We start from the raw sequence: 17,680 nt of genomic DNA on the forward strand, positions 1-17,680 counted from the left end.
GGCCACTATAATACGTTCATTATGCTGTTTGTAGTAGCTTACCCGAACTCCTCTTTTTTTATTCATTATTAAACCTACTCCTGCATTACCCCTACTTGATTTTGTATTTATAACCCTGTATTCACGTGACCAGAAGTCTTGTTCCTCCTGCCACCGAACTGCACTTATTCCCACTATATCTAACTTTAACCTATCCATTTCCCTTTTTAAATTTTCTAACCTACCTGCCCGATGAAGGGATCTGATATTCCACGCTCCGATCGGTAGAACGCCAGTTTTCTTTCTCCTGATAACGACGTCCTTTTGAGTAGTCCCCGCCCGGAGATCCGAATGGGGGACTATTTTACCTCCGGAATATTTTACCCAAGACGACGCCATCATCATTTAATCATACAGTAAAGCTGAATGCCCTCGGGAAAAATTACGGCTGTAGTTTCTCTTTGCTTTCAGCCGTTCGCAGTACCAGCACAGCAATGCTGTTTTGGTTAGTGTTACAAGGCCAGATCAGTCAATCATCCAGACTGTAGCCCCTGCAACTACTGAAAAGGCTGCTGCCCCTCTTCAGGAACCACACGTTTGTCTGGCCTCTCAGCAGATACCCCTTCGTTGTGGTTGCACCTACGGTACGGCTATCTGTATCGCTGAGGCACGCAAGCCTCCACACCAACGGCCAGGTCTATGGTTCTTGGGGTGGGAGGGGGGGGGGGGGGAGAGACTAGCCGCGAAGAGTCATGAATTACCGAAATTTTGCCAATAGCGGTAGCCAAACCTATACTTGAAAATAAAAGACGACAGTTTTTGTAATAAACCAGGACTCCTATCAAGACACTTTCATCCCTTTTAACTAACCACGAAAGATGTCTCATATACCTCCATTCATAAGCAACAAAGTGTGTATGCATTTAAGGATGAAGCGCATGATGTGAGGTTCTGTGACGGAGATACGAACCCAACACGTAATCGGATAGTTAACTAAGTAAAATCAAATGTAACGTATCGGTTTTTCTTACCAGCTGCTAGGTGTTTGAATCTAAACTACGGATGAAATTTTTGTGCCTGAGCGACAATCGAACCGCGCTCCTATCGTTCTTCTTTATCGTCCACGAATATAGCTTACGTATCGATGGCTTGCTCACTAACAGTAAGAAGTGTGCATGCTTGACCAGGAATTGTTGGCAACACATGAACAGACATAATAAATGCACGTTAATTTTCACTATGGCTTGAAATGAAATTATGAATGCGAGTCTATTAAATCGTTAAGTAGAAGCAAGCTTCTGACGCGGAGATTATGCTATTCTCACGTCAGCAGGATGTAAATACTGTTCTAGACACCGTAGCCTCGATGTGAAGCCATTTTGAAATTTTCACCAGGTCAGGAAATTTCTTAGTTCGAGAAAATCCACTGTGAAGTGGGAAGTTACCGGATATTTTGGTTGTTACCGTCATTATTACTATCATTTTCTTCATACCGCTGCTGTAACACATGTGCTTGAAGATCATTTAAGACATTTTGGCCACTATAGAAGTAGTTGCCCAAGAACAGGTTCTTTCCCTGTCCAAGGAATCCTTTTCATGTTAATATCAAACATCAGCAATTACTCGTAGATTACATTAAAACTAAATTAATTGATGAAGACGTTATTTGATAACAAACTGAGGCGTATTTATAATATTGAAGGTAGACTGTGTGTCTTTGTCTACCTTGAGTGGCCATTGGACGAGTGTTTACACACACGTATACAATACAATGAATACTTCGAACGCTATAGTTAACGTTGCTCCCATAAACTAATTTTGTTTTTGTAATTCTTCTGGTTCTTAAGCGTGCAATATGTGTCATAGTACAGTCTTGTGCTCCCCTCTGAGTTCTACGTTCGGCAGTATTGTCCATCTGGTAGCACTGTAGACTGCTACATTTCCCAGAGGAACTCCTGACTGTAGTCTGAGTACCTCAGTCTTGTCAACCACCGTAGTCGTGAGGTAAAACGCGAGACTAGGTAACATGATGTTTGGTAACCAAAAGCACACGTCGAGAAAATTTTTATCGCCCCTTTCCTCTCGGTGCTGGAGCTATGAGCATAAATCAAGGGAATCTACAATATATTTCCCTTTCTGTCACATTGTTAATAACAGTGTGGTACAACATTATTTTAGTGAGAGATTTCCTGGCCGACCTTCTGCCTCTGAAAACTGCATGCGTCTGAGTTCTTTGGGAACCGTTTGCTACCTACCAGCTGGGGCTGTGGCGCTGTGCTGCCTCGCCTTCTGCGGACAATGTCTGCTTCACTCCTCACTCTCGACAGTGTAAAAGTGGTGACCCATGAAATCTGTCTGCGATTTGTGTTTCAAACTCGATACCAATGGAGGCACAAAACCGTTTTTATTTCATAAGTATGTTATTACACTAGTATGCAATACATCAATGTGGCACGCAATGAATTTCATTGTTTCTGATCCAGTGCACTATAATTAAAGCGTCACATCCTGTTCTTTTTCCTATCATGACGGATTCTTCAAATAATTTATTTTTGTCATGGCTTCATATGTGTTAGTCAAGGCACAGAGAGTAAATGCAATGTAATGTGTCTGGCTTCTTTCTTTGATTCCCTATTGTAAATGGATGCGAAACATTGTGTCAATACCTTTCAGAATCTGATGTATAGCTACTAAGGCAAACAGCTTGTTTTGAGGTCGATACATTAATTAATGGAGAAGTGAACGTTGTTCAAAAGTGATATTTAAAATATTCAATTGGATTTAAGGCGACAGAATTTCCCATATTTGAAGCTACCCAGAGAAAAAGTAAGTTGCTAGAGCTGCTGTTAGCAAATGTCTGCAGAGAGTTCCTAACTGCTACTGTGGAAATTTAGCACAGAGGCCCTGTATTAACCAAGAGGTTCCTCTCCTTCATACTAATCACCCTGGCATGTGAGTCTTAAGTGAAGAACAATATTGAATTTCGTATCGTTGATGGTCGATTGAAAATTTCTTCAGAGAAATTATATTGTGAAGCAGCTTGTGAGTCAGGAAGCTGAGTGAGATCTTTGACCATTAATACAACTTACTGTGTCGAGCTACCAAGAGGATTTGATGTGTAGAGGTTTTCTCCTGCTTTCGTTTCAGAATTACTTCCAGAAATTCATAGCCCCACAAAATAAGTCAGGATAAAAGCTCGCACACGCTGGCCCCTACCATGGTTAGAACTGACGACTCCTTGGACCGTTGCGACACGAGACATGGGCGGTACCATGGGGCTACGAACACACTGCTGCCAGCACGCCACTCTCATCATGGTGTTGGTCGCTCAGCCTTATAACGGATCGTGAAAGATAATAAAAGTTGTCACTTATGTGAAGAATAGCATTTCTTTCGAAAAATAATTTACTTTCCTGTCTCAGTGTCTTAGATTACATGAGGATTATATAGCACGAGTCATTCAAAGGGGGAGAGAATATCGAGTAAATTTAGCGAGTCACTTCAGTACCATACGTGGAAGTGATTGCACTGTCAGAGTGTTGCCAAATGTTTGTGACGATGTTGCCAATTCTCATTTGTGCTAGGAACAGCTCTGTAGCGTTATGGGAGGAGAATCCCGTGCCCATGTCATAGGTGGATACACAGGGGAGGCGCGGGGTTTGCTTAATATGCAGCGTTTTCTCCAACCAGTTGTGTCACACATTCAGGTGTATAATCTTCCATCACGATTACAATTTCCCACAAAATATATACGAATAAAACACTTACCTTGTTACTTTGTGGAAAAAGATAATATCAGTGCAATAAACAGTTTTTGGGAATCAGCTTTGCCCATCTGTCATGAAAGGTAAGATAGCAAACACTTTGCACCTCGAAATCGATTGCATCTATGTGCAGTCTTGTGAACATCCATGTAGAATTTCACGAATTGCACGAGAATGTAGAAAAATGGTTCAAATGGCTCTGAGCACTATGGGACTTAACTGCTGAGGTCATCAGTCCCCTAAAACTTAGAACTACTTAAACCTAAGTAACCTAAGGACATCACACACAGCCATGCCAGAGGCAGGATTCGAACCTGCGATCGTAACAGTCGCGCGGTTCTAGACTGTACCGCCTGGAACCGCTTCGCAACCCCGGCCGGCAATGTAGAAAAATTTTGGTGCGAATGGAAGCTGAAAGAAACACAGTTAACTAATTATTCTGTACCACATAATAATCAATTCATTTGAAATTTCTGAAAAGAAGAAACTAAATATTACGCCCATTAAGACTGAAACTAAAATGTAGATGTCGGCACTGTGCAGATCTGCGCTTTTTCATCTTTAGATCTATAGAAATAATGTATACTAACCAGCGTATTCATTGCTTTCATAATGTTTCCCTCTTGTTTAGTCTTCTTGTGATGAACTGGATCCACACCCATGAGTCTGACTGTTTGTTTGTATCCTTCCATCTACTATCTTTGTGCGTTATTGTTCAGTGTTCAAAAAGCAAAATATTATGCCTGCTCCCGCGAGGTATTAAAACGAGGTCGCAAGAAGGCTAACGAATTACAATTAAAATACATTGAGACGCCACTTTGTCTGTAGTCATGGTGTTAAGTCAACAGAAATAGTTGGGTGTTATTGCTTGCATCACCGGCATCCTGTAGTCGTCTTCTCTTATTGAGATTTTCATATTAACCTGATCACAAGACACCGAGATAAATGTGTATATTCTCCGTGACGAAACATCCCACGTTCCATTCATCCTGATCCATTCGTTACGTGCATCGGCAGCAGTGAGTGATAGGAAAGCTGTTGTGAGGTGACGAATAACAGTAAAAATGGTAGTAATAACAAATCAGCAATCAAGGACGTTTACCGCATTACAAACGATTAACCAAATAACCAAGAAAGGCTGAGTGTTTAATTGGCCCTCTGCATAGGTGTTCTTACCACTTTGATACTGAATTCTGGTTGTTTGCAGAGAGAAAAGAAAGAACCATGTAGCCATACATATCGCTAATACAACGCGATATTACCTATCAACTATCCTTGCTTTACATCAGGAGATGAACATGGCGTTCCCGAGCTGATATTTTAAATACATTTCTGTTTTCTCTCTCTTTTCAATTTTATTTTTTGAGGAAAGCATCTAGAAGAGCGAATAATAAGCAAGTAGGCATATAACCTGTTTACCGTCATTTTCATTGGGATACATAATGCAAAAATACATCTTTTAAGAGTGTTATTGCGTAATTCCAGTTATTGACAGTCTATTCGTGAGCTTGCTCGCATTCAGTGGGGTGAAACCTATCACAGAAGCAAGAAAAACACAAATATTTCTTGCACCATGTGCAACACACAAACGAAATCTAACTGAACTGACGTGTTGTCCGATATATTGCACGGAAAACATATGTGATTCATGTCGATAAATACAGCTCTATCAGATATATATTAGGATGCATACCAAGTGTATTAAAGTATACGTCGAAATACGCAGAAAGTCACATAGAGGTATTCGACTGAAACATAGCCATGACCAAGATTGTAACTGGGGTCGACAGCATCGTCGTCTACCACCTTGGCGACTCGAACGGTGACAGTGCTCGGCCGGTTACTTACGTTTACTGGTATCAAAGCTACAGCATGGAAGCACAAAAATGTTAATAACCCGAGGATCATTAACTTTGGAACCCATAGAAAGTAAAGCAGTCATTAGTCGGAAGAGTGGTTATAACACCACAGTGCTTTAATGGGCACGGTCTTGTTGGGGGTGCTATGCCGTTGCTTTCCTCCGACCTCTGAGTTGACTTACCTCGCCAGATAATAGGGGAACCTACATTTTTCACATCAACAAATACTGTCTGAGGGGAAATAAGCGTAAAACGGCACATAAAAATCTTGGGCCTGACGAGGGATTGAAACTGAGATCTTCGTAACCGTAGTCTTGCTCTTTATCACTTTGCTACCATGCAGCTACTACTCTGGTTTCTGCTTGGCATTAAAATTACGGATCTCTCGTTTGTGCCTGCGTTGGCTCTTGCGTGTCCCTTACGACACCTTACTTTTGAGGTTACCCTAGTATACGTGTGTGTAAACGCCTTCCGATTCCCACGCAAGGAAGACAAGGATACACAATCTAGCTTCAATATTATAAACACGCCTCAGTTTGTGGATGAACAAAGACTAACGTTGATAAAAATTTTGAATATTTAGCAGTGCTGTACCCACTGGTGTTAAACTCGTTTTCAACCAATGATTCCCACGGCTACAGGAACACCACTTGTGATACCTCTTAGACAAAATACTTACGCAGTGGTATCAGACGAAAAAATCAACCTGACACAAACTGTGGGAAGTTTGTTTTACAACCTTCGTAAGTGGGTAAAGAGATTTTCCTATTTGAGATATGTGTGAACGTTGCTGCATAAGACGAGTTAAGAAGAAACTAAGCTCCTTCAGCTACGCCAGTGTTTAAAGAAATCGTCTTAAAGGCACTAAATCGTGGTTTGTGAATCGTTTACCGTCCGTAATCTGCCGCATTTCGCTGGTTGGAAGGCAAAAAGCTTATTGACAAATTTCACAGAAGGAAAAGGGGGACGAAATGTCTCCCACGGGAGGGTTATGTTGTTTTATTTAAATGATCACAAAATCGGGTAAAACGAACAGTGAGGTTGTCAGTATACGCAGATTACTGTTGTCAGTATGATGTTGGACCGCCCAGGGCCTGCAATGACAAAGCGCCCGTTTAGGTCAGGCATATTGTATACAGAAGTGGAAGAGAGAGCACCACTAAATTCTACAATCCGTATGCATTGCATACACACAGAAATTATTGTTGCAGTGTTCTTATGGAGCCCAATGAGTGAACTGCATATTTTCCGGTGAGTCTTCGCTACATCAGGTTACTTAATCTGGTGTCACTCTGAGCTAGAATTTACAGTCAGCGACTAAGTGTAACGACAATGAGTCGGATACGGGTTTTGCAACTGTGAAATACTTTTCTACATTATAGAAACGAATATTAAATTTGAACTAATATTGCAAAAATTTTGAACTTGAATAGCTTAGAATGAAAATCTTTCTGTTTAATGCAAATTAAAACAATTGATTTTCTAAAACTTTCTCTATCATACACTACTTGAAACAGGTCATGTCGACCAAATCATATGGAAGAACTGACAGCTACGTATATCGGAAGGCAGTAAGACCGCTTGGCTTTTGGTTTGGCAGTATTCGATAGCCATTTCTGTGCAAAAGTAAATGAAGAAAGGCAGTGCGTTTTGGTTATCAAGTAACGTCTTCTTCAATTACTTTAGTTTTAATGTAATCTACGAGTAATTGCTGTTGTTTGATATTATCATGAAAAGGATTCCGTAGACAGGGAAAGAACCTGTTCTTGGGCAACTACTTCTATAATGACCAAAAGGCCTTAAATGATTTTCAAACACATGTGTTCCAGCAGCGATATTAAGAAAATGATAGTAATAATGACGGTAACAATCGAATTATCCGGTAACTTCACACTTCACAATGGATATTCTCGAACTACGAAATTTCCCGAATTAGTGAAAATTTCAAAATGGCTTCACATCGAGGCTATGATGCCTAGAAGAGTATTTACATCCTGCTGACATGAGAATAGCATAATCTCCACGTCAGAAGCTTGCTTCTACTTAGCCGGCCGCAGTGGCCGTGCGGTTCTAGGCGCCACAGACTGGAACCGAGCCACCGCTACAGTCGCAGGTTCGAATCCTGCCTCGGTCATGGATGTGTGTGATGTCCTTTGGTTAGTTAGGTTTAAATAGCTCTAAGTTCTAGGGGACTGATGACCTCAGAAGTTAAGTCCCATAGTGCTCAGAGACATTTGAACCATTTAGCTTCTACTTAACCATTTAATAGACTCGCATTTTTCCCACCGTGACTAATTTTGTAAGCTAAGGACATCATCCGTTACAGCACACTTCTGGGGATGGGAAATGTAGCCACAATGGTCTGGTGGAACGAACTATGACAAGTGCAATGCGTGGGTTCAGGCCTTTACTTTTAAGGGACACTAACTGATTTACATTACCTCTGATAACCTCAAGAGAGAGACGTTATAGTCCAGAATCCACATTAATCATTACATTCCTTCATTACCAATTGGGCAGATACGGTCTACGTTGGAAAATGACATAGGTGGAGCTCATGGTAAACATAAATGCTGTAGGCAGTAAACTTTCTTACATTAGAACATTTTATTTTATTTGATGAACCGATGGCCATTTAAAGTAATAGGGCTCTTAATTTACTGGCACATGATTGAACTAGAGACGTTGAAAAATTTGGTGTTGGACTGTGATTCGAATTCTTATCTCCTCTTTCGAGGATCTGAATCTCTCTGAACAGTATAGTTCAATCATTTCGAATCTTTTTTCCAAGACTGCTGTCTTCTCTAGGTTTCTTCCAAAGGTAAGTATGTGGGTCCGATTCCTGATCCAGTACATAAATACTCATAATTTCATTTCAAGCCCTAGTGAACATTAACGTGCATTTTTTTATGTCTGTTCATGTGTTGCCAACAAGTCCTGGTCAGGCATGCACACATCTTACTGTTAGTGAGTGAGCAATTGATACGTAAGCTATATTCGTGGACGATAAAGAAGAACGATAGGAGCGCGGTTCGATTGTCGGTCAGGCACAAAAATATCATCCGTATTTTATATTCAAACACCTAGCAGCTGGTAAGAAAAACCGATACGTTACATTTGATTGTACTTAGTTAACAATCCAATTACGTGTTGGGTTCGTATCTCCGTCACAGAACTTCACATCATGCGCTTCATCCTGAAATGCGTACACACTTTGTTGCTTCTGAATGTTGGTATATCAGACATCTTTCGTGGTTAGTTAGAAGGGATGAAAGTGTCGTGATAGGAGTCCTGGTTTATTACAAAAACTGTAGTCTTTTATTTTCAAGTTTAGGTTTGGTTACCGATATGGCGAAAATTTCAGTAATTCATGACTCTTCACGGCTAGTCAGCAGTATGATATTATTAGATTTGATTAATACTTGTTCCATAGATCGTGAATACGACATTTTGTAATGATATGGAAAGATTCCTTTACATACCATTATTCAATTTCTATACAACAACATCAATATATATATATATATATATATATATATATATATATATATATATATATATACCTCTTCTCTGTCTCTCTGTCCCTCACATTCACACACACAGACACACACACATACACACATTATATTTTTATTTTTATTTGTTTGGTGTGCTCAACTGTCGGCGAGGCACGGAAAAATTCGTGAATGAGTTTCATAGTTTTGAGTACAGTTACGAAAGAAATATAAAACCAACTATGAGAGTTACTGATTTATGATGCTTAATTTGCAGTCAGTTCTGAGTATTATTAGTAACTAGGGTCGAGTCCCTAAACCTAGTTACAGACATGCGAATCAGATGCATTACGTATTCCAGGCTGTAGCAGCTGCGTCTCCGAAACGACAGCTATGGTAACTTCCCAGCCCGCTGTAGGATCACATCGGTTCGTCTTCTTCCTTCTGGTACTGTAACTGAGATTTGGCAACTCTGTGATCGACGAATTACTTCCTGGTGTGCACGGAATTAAGCCTCAAAGTTCACTTGAATTTTCATGTCATTTCCATGGAATAATCTGAGTTATTATCGCTGATGTGTAACAAAAAATTTTAAATTTACGGTTTTCAGCCCAGGAAAGCCGCTGCACATGGAACTCGCAACTAATCTCGTCCTTTAAATTGGTGGTTTACAAGTTCTAGCAACTACGGGCCTCGTAAGAGGAAGCCGCGACACATACCAGTTTGCTAGCTCTGTGGGTACGTGCTGACCTGTGATAAAGCGTCTGTTCTAGATAGCGTTTGAAGTCTCACAGACTGTACTTTTTTTATTCCTTCTGTGGAAGAGCTACACGCAGTCAGATCAAACATCGATAAGAAAATTGCAAGAAAATACTTTCAGCTCATAGTACAATGGTGAAAAACTGGCAATGCTGCACGACAGGTAACACCTCTTTCCGCTGTTAATAAGCAAATTGTGGGTTTCTAGGAATACATAAATTTATTTATGAAATGCCACATTTGCATACCTGTTGAGTTTGACACAGCATACCAATTAAACACAGACCCAATCGAAATCTAAGTGAGTAGCATTTCACTAATTCGTGAAGATAGCGGCACGCTTGTGTACAGATACTCGGTTTGAATAAAACAGACTTTCGTCGTAAGGTTATCGTGCGTACTTTTATTTCATTTCTTATACTACAGTGTACAATTTTCGTAAGGTTTCTTTTAGTGTTGTTAAAACAGTACTAAACATGAGAGAGAAATTAATCATCAACGATACATGCGAATTCTCTGATGTTATTTATAACAGTCTGACAATGCACATGCAGTTTATTGATTAGATGTATGCAGCAAACTTGTTCTGAGTTAACGCTGTCAAACAAGATTTGAAGAAGAATAAAATGCCGCTACCAGACGACAGCTAATGTAGAAAACACTTTTCTGACTATTTTGGCAGGATGCGCTCTCCCTATGCATAATACAAAAGGTTCGACATGCACCTGCTGCCTGGCCGTCTATTAAACCTGAAAAGAACAAAATGTCGCAGAACGTTAGTCCTTTTTCCACTAGCGACTATTTTGGGTTGAGAAGCAAAGGGAATTATGTCAAAGTTCCATTAAATTGATAACTTCAGCAGACAGCTAAATTGCGTTTTAAAAATTGTAGCAGCGAATGTAACTGAACTCGCGACGTCTTATTTACGGTACGCGAAGCTCATCGTTTCGCTACTAGCAGTAATGTAGCTACAGCGGCTCAAGAAGTCAACAACAGTTCCTTCAGATTGCAATAGAGTAGCTCAAATGGAAGGGAACACTTCCTATTTAAATTTCTGCAACCTACACTGTTGGCAGTTCTGTGTAGGTGGCAGTTACGTGATTTGATTTCGGTGATTACAAAGTAGAGTCGAATGTATGCACTGGGTAGCCAAGGCAGCTAGTTCATGGCGATTCGGTCAACCAAGTAAATGAATGTACTGAACATGCTGCAAACCACTACAGGGAGCCTGTGTGTCAGATTTTCTCATATAGTGTGCCGTAACAGTGTTATGATAGAAAAATGAATCACATGGAAGCTGATTAGCTGGTCTGTTGGATTGATGCTAGGTTCCTCTGGTGATGGTCTGGGTTCAATTCCACTTTCTGCTGACGATTTTTAACAGCGAGAGACAGATTCTTCTCTCTTATGGCTACGCCGAGTGAAGAAGGTACAATGGAATTGTGGTCTGAAATTCACATTAAACATGATATTCCTTCTCTACCAAGTGGGCGTTAGGTTGAACCACAATAAAGTCAGGAGTGGTGAAATGTGGGATCTTTACCACGAGTAACCTTTCTTATAATAGTTATTTATTTCTAACGACGAAACAGACGCTATGTAGTGTCACAGGACACTTATTCCATCTTTTATTTGAGCTTCTGTATGTCGATAAAATTGGCTCTGAACTGGGAATGCAACTCAGACCGACTTTAACGCGGAATTTGATCCCTTCGTGACAGTACAGCACGACTACTATTTGTTGTTTGTTCAAAACTGCAGATTCCTCAACAGCTCCACATGTTGTTTGTTGTTATGGTCTTCAGTCCTGAGACTGGTTAGATGCAGCTCTCCATGCTACTCTATCCTGTGCAAGCATCTTCATCTCCCAGTACCTACTGCAACCAACATCCTTCTGAATCTGCTTAGTGTATTCATCTCTTGGTCTCCATATATTGCGCGTGAATAGGTTCGAATCCTGGGCCGCCACTAAAACTTTCACTATATATTATCAAGCACTACCATGAGGACATCTATCTGTTGGTGAATAATAATTTTGATTTTTAATGCATTTTCATTCCTTGTCAACACTAACGATATCTGACGTTTTTGACTCCCAGTGAGACACAGAACAATTTGAGAGATTACTGTATGTTCAAGGATGTTATTCCAAGCTGCTGTGGAGAAAAAGTCGGTAGCTGACTCTCTTTGTGTGTAGTCAACAATGATCAATATTTAACATCTCCCGCAGTTCGGTAACAGGGACAGTAGATGCTGGGTAGGAATTCGCTACCGTTGAAAATGTTTACGTTACGTAATTTAAAGCTGATATTTGCTAACTGATTCTGTCTAAAATCGAGGTATATACCTCTCTGTATGCCTAGTTGAGAATGACTGTTAGTTTCCGTCAGTCATGAAATCTTAATCTACATGACCCGTGTTTGAATCCTCATGCTGAACGAGACGGTTCGTCGTGTCATTTGAAGTTCATACATATTCTTAACTAGCTACTAGTGAATATCGTAAATTTTTAATGTCATTTTGTGTTAAATAATAAGTACGGTATGTTACTTTGAAGAGGAAATCATGAATACAACGAACTTACTACGTGCATTACCTATCTGACGTAATAATGAGAGAGGTGACATTTCAGGTATGTCATTTATTGCAATAAATGTGAGCTTACAAGCCTTAAGGACAGTCTTATCTGTGATAAAGTGTTCCCTAATAACTTGTAGTATCGTGGTATTACTTTACATCTTGAGTTATTGCGATACAGAGCAGTGTTTTCTAGTGGTGACTTGTTGGAACCATTTTCAATAGTCAAACGACTGTAACAAGGAGCGATTAGAGGACCTGCTAGGCAGCTGCGTTATGTGAGTTGCATGCGGATCAAGCGAAATGCAATTCAGGTAGTTCGGATATTTTTGAGTACGACTGTACATAAAAAATTTGCTTATGCGACTGCAACGTTGTGCCAAAATTTCAAAGAAAACGCTGAAGAACTTTCGTAGATTCACGATTTTTTTTACAAATGAACAGTTGAAGTTTTATTTAAGTAGGTTTATGTGAAGTGCAAGGAAGTGCTTTTCTGGGTATGCCAGTGAGGCTATATTCCTAAACTTTTGTTCGTAGTCACAAATATTGACAGACGTTACTGCTTATCCTTCCATGCGCTGTATTACTTAAATAACTTTAAACTATTCCTCCTGTATGTAAGTAGAACCATCTTTGAGATTATTAACAAAATAATTCACACAGAATGCTTCATGCATTAATATATCTGGACAGTAGGTACAATTTTTCGAGACATAAACTGGTAATCTTGAATTCTCTCGTACGTCACAGAACTGCGTATTCAGGGTATATCAAGAAGGATCATTCGATATGCCACGGCTATATTTCAGAAACTAGTAATCTCATACGATGAATTTAGTTTTTTGATGAACGGCAAACTCAAAGAGTTTTTCTTCATACCTTTCTATAGGTGTTCAGTATGTCCCCTTCAGATCCACGGCGCATGTCAGTGTTGTATTCAGATTGTTCCCACACTGTAGAGAGCATGTTATGAGTTACTGTTTCCACAGCTGCTATTATGCGATGCCTCAGTTCATTCATTGTTGTTGGTAAGGGAGGAACATAAACAGAGTCTTTTATAAACGCCTACAGGAAATAATCACATACGGCTAGACCCGGTGACCTTGGAGTCCTGTAGTAAGGACGTATCATTTGGTGCAGTGCAACCGATCCATCTTTGATTTAAAAATTCACGCACTTCCATATCGGTGTGGAGGTGCCCCATCGTGTTGGTCAACGAAGTCGTTCGAGTCAGTCTCCAACTGTGGGAAAAGAAATTTCTCAAGCATATCGAGATATGTGCTTCCTGTAGCAGCATTCTCGGCGGTGATAATAGGATCATACATCTTTCCCGTGAAACTGCCTAAAACCCATTAAATTTTGGTGAGTGTTTCTGATGTTGTACAGCTTCATTTGCTTGTTCCGTACCCCATTTTCTCACATTATGACCGTTCACCTTTCCATTTGAATTGACGTTGCCTAGTCACTAAATACTAAGCGTGGGAGGAAACTGTCATCCTCCAACTTGCCAAGAACGAAATTACAGGACTCCACAAGTTGTTTTTTGTCACCTTTACGGAGGGCTTGCACTATATGAATTTTGTATGGTTTCACGTGCAAACGTCGACGCAGCACATGCCAGACGGACATTGGGGACATGTTGAGCTGTCGAGCTGACCGGCGAACGGATTTTTGGGGACTCCTTGTGAAACTATGGCGGATGCGTTCGACTTCTGTGTCAGACTCTCGGGGACGGCCCGGCGGTTCGCCTCCACACGAACTGTTTCTTGGAATTGTTCATGCAATCCTCTAATGCTCCGTGCTCTAGGAGGACCCACACCGTACCTAGTACGAAAGTCATGCTGGACAGTTATTACTGACCCACACTGCGCAAAACGTAGAACGCAAAACTTTTTCTCTTGTCTCGACACCATTTTTGCTAGAACGGAAGTGGGCGCACTCTGCTTTACATAGGGGAAACCATGTTAAAGTCGAGAGTTCGCTGTTTCCAACATTAAGTAGTTCACGCCCATATCCCAAATAACAAAGTAGTATGATTTCTTTTAAATCGGATGATTCTTTTTGGTAAATCCTGCATAATAATAGGTACATAAATAACAGTTAAACAACTGATAAGATGTCAGAACACAAATTCTTTGGAAAAAAAAAGAAAAGATGGGTCACAAGTACACAACATCTCAAATTAGAGATTGATCTCGATGTGATGGCATTTAATCGATCTCTCTATGAGTAGCAAAAGTGCCCATGGTCCTGATTTAATTGTTGGATATATTCCAGTTCTTGTGTTCTACAGTTTCTACCCTCTGCAGCTCCTGCCAGTATCACGGAAGTTATTCCATTATGTCTTAACACATTTCCCCTCATTCTGGCATTTCATTTTGTAAATGCGGCCCAGCAGTTTTGATGTTAAGTTCATCAATGCTCTCATTTTGGCTACTCGTCATCACTTTTTTAAATCTTCAGTCTACTCTCCAACCATATTTTGCACTCATTACATTGTTCACACCATTAAGCAGCTTATGCAGTTCACTTAGGATAGCAGTGTTGGCAGCTAACCTTTTCATTGGTGTCCTTTAGTACTAAATTTTAATCCCACTTTTGATCCTTTAGTTCATTTACTTCATTGCTTCATCGTTGTTTGAGTCGAATACTAAAAATAATTTATGCCTTTCGTCCTTGACTACTGTTGTTATATATCCCCTTGGTTCTGGTAGATACTGCATTTACCCATCTTTCGCTATAGCTTACTCCTGTTTTTCTCAGAATTTCGAACATTTATCCTGCCTATCTTGGGGATTGTATGGATAACATTTTTCTGAAAGGCTGAGGGAATCCAGTATCACACATTCTACACACGAACAAAATGGTTCAAATGCCTCTGAGCACTATGGGACTTAACATCTGGGGTCATCAGTCCCCTAGAACTTAGAACTAAAACCTAACTCACCTAAGGACATCACACACGTCCATGCCCGAGGCAGGATTCGAACCTGCGACCGTAGCCGTCACGTGGTTCCAGACTGAAGCGCCTAGAACCTGTCGGCCACTACGGCCAGCTACACACGAACATCAGTAAACGTTAAGTTGACACTTCTCCCGGTAACTGTAGAAATTTCTATGGAATTTTATCCATCCACTCTGATTTATTTTATTGCAAGTTTTCCAAAGCTCTGTTAAAGTCTAATACAGAATTGCCAGAGTCTTCGATATCAGTTCCCATTTCTTCTTCTATCAGGCTACCAAACGTTCACCTTACCGCCCTCTCCTGTATGTTTAACAGTGGAACTGCCATCCCTCTCTAAACGTTGGCGCCATTAACTTCAATTTCACTTAAGGTCATTTTAACTTTTCTATACATTCATCCAGCTGTCATTCCTTCTTTGCTTCTCTACACTTGCTATTTATTTAAATCGCTAAGTGCTATAATTTTATTTTTCCCTACCCAGTTTTGTACTTGCTTCTTTCATCTATTATTGGAAACATTTCTTCTGTTATCCAAGATGTCTTCGCAGCTAGCTTTTTTTTTTGTACCTATGTTAGTCTTCTCCTTTTACTGAAGACCCCTCCACTTCAGACTGGCTACCTATTGTGCCATTCATTATCCCAGTATCTACAGCCGTAGATAACTTCGGCGGGTCTCATCATTCTTTAACAATTCACTCCCACCACTTTAAACACTGTTTATTCCGGGCGATTCCCTTCAACTTCAGGCTACGGTTCATGACTGCTAAATTGTGATCCAAGTTTGTATATGTTCCTGATGTCTATGATGTAACCTGGCTGTGTTCTTGCCCTGTTACCTGGCGTCTTCCAAGTACACCTCCTCCTCCCGTTATGATTTTCCAACAGTGTATTCCATTTTACTAGCCGAAAGATGTTGAAGAACTCTTTTAACATATCTCACCTCTCATTCCTATCACCGAGCCAATATTCCACTGTAGCTGTTTTCTATTTCTTCCTCTAATGACGCGTTTCAATCCCCCTTGGTTTTTATATTAGCATTCCTATAAACCTACAAAGAAATTGATAAGAAAGAAGATGGCTTTCGGCAAGATACAGCATAGTGAAATGAACTAACGAATGGCTGAAATTTCAGATGAAGCTGTTTAGTAATCTCTATAAGATTTTTCAGCTTTTAAATTTAGTCCGTCTGACTTTCATCAAGGTCGTCACAGTTGGGAGTACTGTTCATGGGAAATATTTCATATGTACTTATATAGTCGAAATGACAGCGTAAACGCTTCAATAGTATAAGATTACGGATTTACTTCTCTCCCAACATTTACTTCATTGGAAAACCTAAATAAACACTGACAAGTAACATGAAAGGAAATGATCACAGAAAACTAGTGTTCGTAAGAGATATAGACGGATTCCTTTCGAGAGGATTTCGTGCACCCTTTCCTGTACAGAAATGTTTTAAGGAATAGTTGAAATAGTACTCTAGATTTCTCCTCCAGTGGTAATTAAATTACTAACGTCTACCTAATAGCACGTTGCACCCTGTCATCACGAAGACTACACGAATAACTGATATCGTTGAGAAGGCATCCTGTTTCGTGACCACTAAAATGCCGCTTATAACTGACGTAAATTGATCACAGCTCTGTCCAAAACGAGCAAATACCTCTCGATAGAATCCCAGATGATCTAGCAAAGGTTAACCGTAAGTGACGTGGGGGTGAAACAGTCTCACCAATATCGCGGAGTTCTCATCGTGCAACACAATAGTGCATTTTCTTACAGAGCCCTTCAGGATATATTCCAGAAAAAGGATTCACTTTATTGGACGATAGGTGCCGTTACGATACACCGGTAAGTTCAGGTAGTCGAGATATTCTACTTATTTCATGTAGTGGAATGAGAACTACTTGATATGATTTGGTACCCAAAACGACTTTTATTTAAGAAAGAGTATTGTCTAACATTTAAATGTGGAGTGTGGTACTATAGCAAATATGTTGTGAAATGGAGCTCTAAAAGTGCGTCGAAGAAATTTTAGTGTGTCTGTTGTATCGTGAAAGCGACGAGGAATGAATAGGTAAACAAGATTTTAAAGGTTGCTGCAGTATGAAAGTACGCCTATCCCTCAAGCAATTAAAACGAGATGAAAGTTTCTATTGAGAATCGTCTTCTACTATAACTCTGTCTCTCAAGTATTCTGGGAGGTGTAGGCACAAATAATGAAAGGATGCTTCAAAATATAACTTCTACCTGTCGGTAACAATCGGCCAGAGAAGTTCCTCTC

General features: G+C 40.1%; 1 protein-coding gene across 1 annotated transcript in view; it reads right to left on the reverse strand.

Moving 5' to 3' along the window:
• LOC126092120 (uncharacterized) overlaps positions 1–17,680 on the reverse strand; it is an 837,738-nt gene that overhangs the window by 91,983 nt on the left and 728,075 nt on the right. The gene's annotated exons all lie outside the window — the stretch shown is intronic.

The sequence above is a fragment of the Schistocerca cancellata genome, chromosome 7 (assembly GCF_023864275.1).
Source record: "Schistocerca cancellata isolate TAMUIC-IGC-003103 chromosome 7, iqSchCanc2.1, whole genome shotgun sequence".
Lineage (NCBI taxonomy): Eukaryota > Metazoa > Arthropoda > Insecta > Orthoptera > Acrididae > Schistocerca > Schistocerca cancellata.